The sequence below is a fragment of the Eriocheir sinensis genome, unplaced genomic scaffold, assembly GCF_024679095.1.
Source record: "Eriocheir sinensis breed Jianghai 21 unplaced genomic scaffold, ASM2467909v1 Scaffold4, whole genome shotgun sequence".
In the NCBI taxonomy this organism is placed as follows: Eukaryota; Metazoa; Arthropoda; class Malacostraca; order Decapoda; family Varunidae; genus Eriocheir; species Eriocheir sinensis.
In genome coordinates, this window is record NW_026111720.1 from 1,389,661 (window position 1) to 1,397,334 (window position 7,674).

Consider the following 7,674-nt stretch of genomic DNA (forward strand, 5'->3'; position numbering starts at 1 on the left):
GTGCACAAGCTCCAAAAAGTATGCAACCTCAATCAGTCATATAATTTAAACAAACAAGGGAATGACAATTTGATATATGAGCTACTCATAATTTCTCCCCCTGTAACATATTCCAACCTAAAGGGTTATGTTGAGTTAGGAACATAAAATTAGATTAATATAGATTTCTTAAGTTCGTTTATGAAAAATATATATGATGCACTCCATATTCCACTCCGTTGATAACAAAGGCACATTTTGAATTGAATCGCATATCTATGGCAATCAATTAAAGTTAACAAAATAAATATAAATTACCTAACCCAACTAGATCTAACTTAACCTAACCAGATGTGCTGATATTTCATCTCCTACTTAATAAATTACTATTTTTATTGTCATATATATGAATTGTACATGTATCTTCAAACCTCCCAAAAATCACTGGGAAAGAGTGTAGAGATCAAAACAGCTGTGAAAAACAGCCACAAAATGTGTGGAGTCCATGTGGCTTACAAAGCCCATAGGTACGTTAGGTCAGGTTAGGTTAGTTTAGACCTTGCAAGTTTATTTTCAATGATAAATATGCAGTACATCAATTTCATCAGTGGCAGAGTAAGTAGTGGTGAGCAAGGGGTTTGCACCACCCGTGGCAATGCGAGTTCCCTAGCATATTCCGGTCTTTCACATTTGTTTTAATTTCTAAAATCTTTTCCACTGATTTCTGGGAGATCCGAAGGTTACTAGGATATGAATATGAGACGAACCGTTGGTTGAGTAGGGGACGAGATAATGACATGAAACGGCAGAATTTACTCTTACTACACTCCAACACGACTTCTGCGTAACGAAACACACAAGAAATTAATCCAGACAAGGAAAGGTTTTGCTCAGGGATCGAAACCGCGACCAGCAAGGTGAGAGAGCCACTCAACCAGTCGTCCATCTTAAAGAAGTACCCCACTCATGGAGTGATTTATGGAGGCTCACCCATTAGGCAAGTCGCTGCAGTACAGACACGTTAAAACCAGTGCACTTGAAGAGAAATTAAATACAACACAAAGTCAGTGTTAACCTTAAGCAAGATGGCTACGTACTCAAGATTAGCCGATGCATGTTTAAAAGTGGTGAGACACAGGGCTTCAATGTGTAACCACAAGCTTTATTTTATTTATATTGCAACCACATGGGTAAATCTTAGGAATAGCGGCTCCAAGCGGTGCACATTTAGGGCACGGTGTGGTAATTACAACATTTCTAGCACGTACGACGGGTTTTGACAAGCGGACAGGCGTGTTAGTCACAAGGGGTGTATTTTACCATGCGGGCTCTTTCCTTTCTTCACCCCGGCGCTCGCAGTCTCATCGCCCATCGACTTGGAAGAAATCGTGAGGTCAGCGTGGAAAAATACACCCCTTGAGACATAAACACGCCTGTCCGTCAAAACCCAGTCGTACTTTCTATAAATGTTGTAATTACCCGCTAGGAGCCGCTATTCCCAAGATTTACCACCATATGTACTGTGGACCGCTTTCACAGTCACTTTGTTTGTGGGAAGGGTGTGAAGGGAGTGAAGGCCAGGGTGTGAAGGGAGTGAACATTGGGCAGTGCAGCATGAAGTGTTCTGGTGTCAGGCTTCCTTATTTGTTTGTGTGACAGGTTGTGTGGGCACCACGGGCAGTGGCGCTATGTATGGGGTGTCAGGGAGCGTCCGTCTTGGGATGGACTGGCGAGGAGCGAGGAGAGGTTGTCACTTTGTGATCGGTGGTGATCGTCTTGGTGTTGCGCCTGTGGTCTAGTGAAGGAAGGCCTGCCTCTGCCTGCAGGGCCAGGGTGGGAGATGACCTGAAGGCGACGAGGGCAACTCTAGAGGGTCGAGAGACAGGAGCAGTGCCCGGCCAGGGAGACCTTGTTTACAATGGCTTCGTGTTGGCGCTGCTTCCAACGAGAAGGCATCTCTAAATCACTTATCTTGAGACCAGAAGTGAAAATAGCTACAGGTACTTAAACTAGCAATTATTTAACAGGAAATTAAATCATTCTTAAGCTGCTGGAGAGCAAAATAAGGAAAATGCAAAACCTCCCACTGTGTTTTCCCTGTTTTGGGCGGCTCAGGAAGAGGCTGCGGCCCGCGCCACATTCGCCCCTCAGTGGTCACATACACCACACACAGACGCAAACCTTAAAACTTTGCCAGCAAAGGGTAAGTACATTTTTTTTTCTTACCAACAGATACCACGTTTTTAAGTTTGGCTCCAAAGGACAACCAGTATTATTTTTTTCCAAAATAGAAAAGAGGAACCGAGTTAAGTCAAAATAGTACTTTCTATGTTTCGAGTCTCCGAAAAGCGGCGCTGCACGGAAAGCCAATACGGTCCATTAGAGGTAACTTTGGATTGCAAAGAAAAACGTTGCAAGAATCATGAAAAAAAAAACCATTTGATGACAGTATTGTAATGCGGGGAAAACTGAGAGATCGGTAATCTGTAATAACTGATGTGTTGCTTGTGAATCAAGTGGTTACGAACCGCAAGACAGACAGACGAACCAGATGTGGAGCTGGTGGCGTGACTACGCCTCAGCCGAAGGTGCTGAATTATCATGTTAGTTTTTTTTGGAGGAGGGACGAGCAGAATTTTTCCCCTGTATTCTAGAAGAACGACATATGTATCCTTAAATCCTGATTTTACTGTCCACAACTTATATTTGACACGAAAGTTTTTTAATGATTTACATAGAGCATCATTTACAAAGTTACAGTTGTGATGTAATGATTTATATGTGGAGAATGGTCGGTGGAATAGTCGAGGCAGGGGCGCCTTCCCTGAAAAGCGGCTTGCCTGGGGGAGGTGCAGACTGAACTACACGTGGTGGAGTCTTGCCTCACACAGCCATTGCAGAACACCAACACTTTGCAACATGGCGAGAACTTATGACAAAGATGCACATGTCGCAGCAAGAATTGCTTCATTTCTTACTTTCTACATTTCATTGATATTGTCTTCCTGAACACTGGAGTCATGGTCGTTTGTATATAGTCAATACGCCATTGAAATTGTCTTTCATTTATTGTCTTAGTTCTGTAATTCTGTCTTTTTAGTCAGGTAAATCTTATGTCATTGTTCTATCGCATAGTTCTGTTTGTGTACCAAATGTCATGCCTTTAGTCAGGCTTTTATTTGTTCTGTTTTTAACTTTTATTTGTTCTGTTTTAACGTTCCTCTGCTTTAGGTTTTTCTTTTTTAGATTTTCTTATCTTAGAGTGTCTTCTTAACATGTCCAGGCTATTAACATTTTAGTATATTTATTTTAGAGAATTTGTCTTTTAGGGTTCCTCTGTTTTTTCGTTTTTATCATGGTATTTTTTTTAAATTTCAAGATATAAGTAGTTTCATATAATTATCAAAATTTGTAAAGTTTTAATTTTTTTTAACTATTTTTATGCCAGTAACGACACCAGAGCTGTGTATATTTTAGTGATTATATAAAGATTTTACGGAAGTGCTGAATGTGGACTACAAATTGGAAATGTGGTTATATTAACAAAATTAACATTCTTAAATAACTTCCGATTTATGTATGATGTTTTGGTTTTATGTACATTTGTGGTCAATAAATATCTATCTTTCTACCTATCAAGTGAGAGAACCAGTTGCTTCGGAACTCTTTCTGAACTGGTGGAACAGGCCAATTGTATGTTAACTAAACCACTGATAAATGCGTTCACTAGCCTCTGGCTAGCCGCGGGCAGTGGGAGGGGAGGTGATAAGCTGACTGTGTGAGGTTGTCTCCCTCACACACCGTCTGGACCTCACCCCCACAGGTACGTTGAACCCAGTTCCTAGGCACCAAGCTTGTTAGTGTTATCTTGATACAAAGTTAATGTTACTTAAAGAGTTGAATTGACACACCGTCTGGACCTCACCCCCACAGGTTCCCTAGCATACTGACTGAGCTGGTACCTCACTTGTGTGTCATTATATACAGTATGTGAACATTCCCTTTTGTGTGGGCTTATGATCACCCACTTGGTATCTTAACCCCACATGAATACCTTTGCCATGATTATCTTTGTGAACACATATCGATCGGTGGTTGAAGGGATATATTTTATTATATAACTATGCACCATAGAAACTTGACTAGGTAGTTTTGTTAGCTATGGTCAGGTCTCTATATCTCCATATATTTTATGAAATTAACTGTGATTGGGTGGGCCCTTCTGGTGATTGGAATGATGAGTTGTAATCAGTATTGTAAAGTAACTCGGTAAAAGCTCGCTACCATTACCAACAGAATAATGAGTTGTCAGTGGCATTGTTAATTAATATCAGTGTGCTACCATTACCAACCGTGATGAATTGTAAATAATATTGTTACTTAATTTCAATAAGCTCGCTACCATTATATATCAACATAATGTGAATAAACCTCATAATTTAACATTTGTGTTGTGTCACCCTAACAACTAGGAAGCACACTTCTAGTAAAATATTAAAAGAGTTGAAGGCAACACACTAGTGGCATAAGCAGTGGATACTCATCATTAATTGCCTAAGTGCTTACCAATCACAGAATATGAAATAGCTTTTACTAGGCCATAGCTAAATTCAATAAATAGCTCACCTTTTGAAGTGAGGATTGTTATGTTATTCCCTGCGAAGTGCTATATATATCTTGAAAGAAGAGCTTAGTATGCAAATGCAGAGTTTTATTACTAAAGCTTAAAATATTAATCATTATTATTCTTAGATTAAAATTTATTTACTAGACTTAATTAACTTCATACTTTTGTTTTACTAAATTTACCGAATGGGCTAAAACTCGTAATAGGCCTCCTATCACCGTGTAAGTTACGACGAGAATCTACAGAGTCTAAATAGGTAGAATTTAAGCGAAGTAGGATTAGTATGGTCTTACTTCTTTAAAAAGGATCCATCATATTGCAACTGGTTTTGGTTGAAGCAGTTTTCAAACAGGGTTCGAAGTGATAATTTTTGTTTGCTAAATGAGTTATTTAAATTTGACCTACCATTGTAATATTTTTGAAAATCGTTCTTCCATTTTGATAAACGTTTAACTTCAGTCTTATTAATCACAAGTAAATATTCCATATCGGGTGCAACTTGAAAGTAGTCGTCTGTCACTATGTAGAACAGATCCAACTATTAGAACGATTCAAGCGACTATAGCATCCCCTGGCAGGAATTACCATCAGTAGGGAAACCATAAAAGCGTTTATCTGACCAACTTGTTTATGGGAGGCTCAGAAAACCTGATATGTGTTCACCCTCATCAGTCATTATAGTAGATTCTGTAAATATTCCACCCCTTAAATCTAAAAAAAAACACACACAAGTGGTGGAGTGCTCGAGGACAGTATGTGGCTGACTACGGACTTAACCAAGAAGGTATCGACCTGGACAACGGGGCGCAGTCCGTGACAGAACGCTTCTTTCCCAGATTTCTGCCAGCAACAACACTGTAAAGCATTAGGATTCCCCTTACCACCTATCGTGCCTCCCCCTGGGCTGGAAACGCGCAGAAGTCTAGGAGAGGACGCCGGCACAATAAGTCTCTCCTGGCTGCTGTGCCAGGGTCATCTTTACGGGTGGCCACAGCGACTTTCTCCAGACGAGTTAGGAGTGACGATCCAGTGAGACATGAAGTGTTTAGGAGTGTTTCGAAGGCTACATTGGTAACCCCTATGGTACACTAACACACCTGGCGTGGAGACGCGAGTAGTAGTTGAAGGTTTTGGTGGATATGGTAGCCACTTATTTCTCTGCAAGAGAAATTGGCTGCAACTAATAGTCAACATTGGGTTGCGCCGCCAGGGCTGCACTCTTACAGGATGTGGCGAGCTTCCTCGTATCCCCCACCTTAGGAGACATATTATGACGAAATGAAAGGTTAGAATGAATGAGGGAGTGATAGTAGACTAGAGTGAAAGGAATGGGTGACTGAGGTTGAATCTTGCACATCGAGAGTACCTTTCAGGGGACTTAAGGTTAAGTCCCTACACCAAGCCGGGCGGTCAGGAGGTTGGCTGGGGTGGAACTTTCTCGCCTATCACTAATCTTGGTGTTAGGTCTCAAAAGGACATTGTGGAGTTAAGTGTCTCAAAGTGACATTGTGTAGTGACCCAGGATTGTGGTCACTGGTTAGATAATGAGCTCCGTCCAGAGTAACAAAGTTATGCCAGGGTTACAGTCAGGTAAGAGAGATAACTCTAGAGGGAAAGACAGATTGAACTCTTGATTGTGAAGGAAGGATTTGAGGGTGAAAAATTCAATGTCCAACATCAAAGCTGGCTTTTGTAAATGTGTATATATCCTTTCAACCCCAATGCACAGAGATAAAAGTCTACTCCTAAGAAATAAGCTCCTCCAGACACTAACATTGACCTGCTGAGACACCAATCCAGCTCTGCAATAGATGCTGCCACACAAACTGAGGAAAACATAACAGATGATATTCAGACACTTCCATGACATCCTCAGGAAGAGCCTGGCTCATCAGCAGACTCTCTATTGCTCTGTGCCGGAAAGCAGATTCTGTAGCCAGTATGCCCTACCAGCTCAGTACATATCACTATAAATGAGGAATTAAAATCCAGTAGTACACACAGTCCTACTCCAGGTCATAAGTCCTCAAAATCCCAACACCAACACACTATTTGCCTGTGGTATCTCTATCTACTGAAACTTCCCAGATCCCCTTCCTCCTGCAGAAGAATACTCTGGTCAGAACACCACTGAGAATACAGTCTAAAGCTCGAGTCATGACTGCTGAGAATGTACAAAAGCAGGATATTGAGAGGCAGCAAACGGAAATTAATGCTAAAGCAACGAAGGCCGAAAGACTGATGCTCCTACTGGGAAAGGGCAAGGGTAAAGGTAAAGGGTCGAAGCTACAAATCTGAAATCCACCAAAGACAAGAAGCAAACCAGATTTCTGAAACAGGTGAAGAAAATGTAGGTCTAATGGAGGACCAGACCTGCAATGGATGTGGCATGGACTGGGATGATGAAAGGGAAGTTTTACAGTCAAAATAGGTTGATGAGACCCAAGGATGTCCCCACTGACATGTCCCCGGTGCCTACCTCTCTCTGTATTTGATTAAAAAGATGAATACTTTTGTGATGATTGTGTCCTGTTAGGTTTTTTATTTTTCTAAATATCAAGGAAAAGGATTTGTTTGTATTTGTTTGTTTGCCATCAATAACTTCTTTAAGTTTTTTTTTTTTTTTAATCTGCCCTTGTTGTGAGGATTAACTTTATAGATCTGAGAGGCTGTACTTCAATTCTAAGCTGTGAGGATAAGTCTTAATCCTATGTTATCGAGCATCATCATGTCTTTTAGTTTACTCAAAATGTTTTGTTTATTTTCAATTATTTCATGCTTCTTTATTTTTGCTATAAAATTTAGCATGACCTTTTTTTTTTTTTAAAGTTAAGAGGATACCATTACATTTGTCTTATGTGTTTATATATGGTATATTTCAAAACATATTTATAAATAGTTGATATAATTTTGTAGTTTTATAAATTAATCCCTGTAGAATCCAAGAAGCATAAGTTGGTAGCATTAATTGCCAGCAGTACTTTTCTCCCTCAACATACCTTATTTACTGTACACATATAAAACTTACTTAATTACCTAACAGCCTCCTTACATATATCTACCAACAT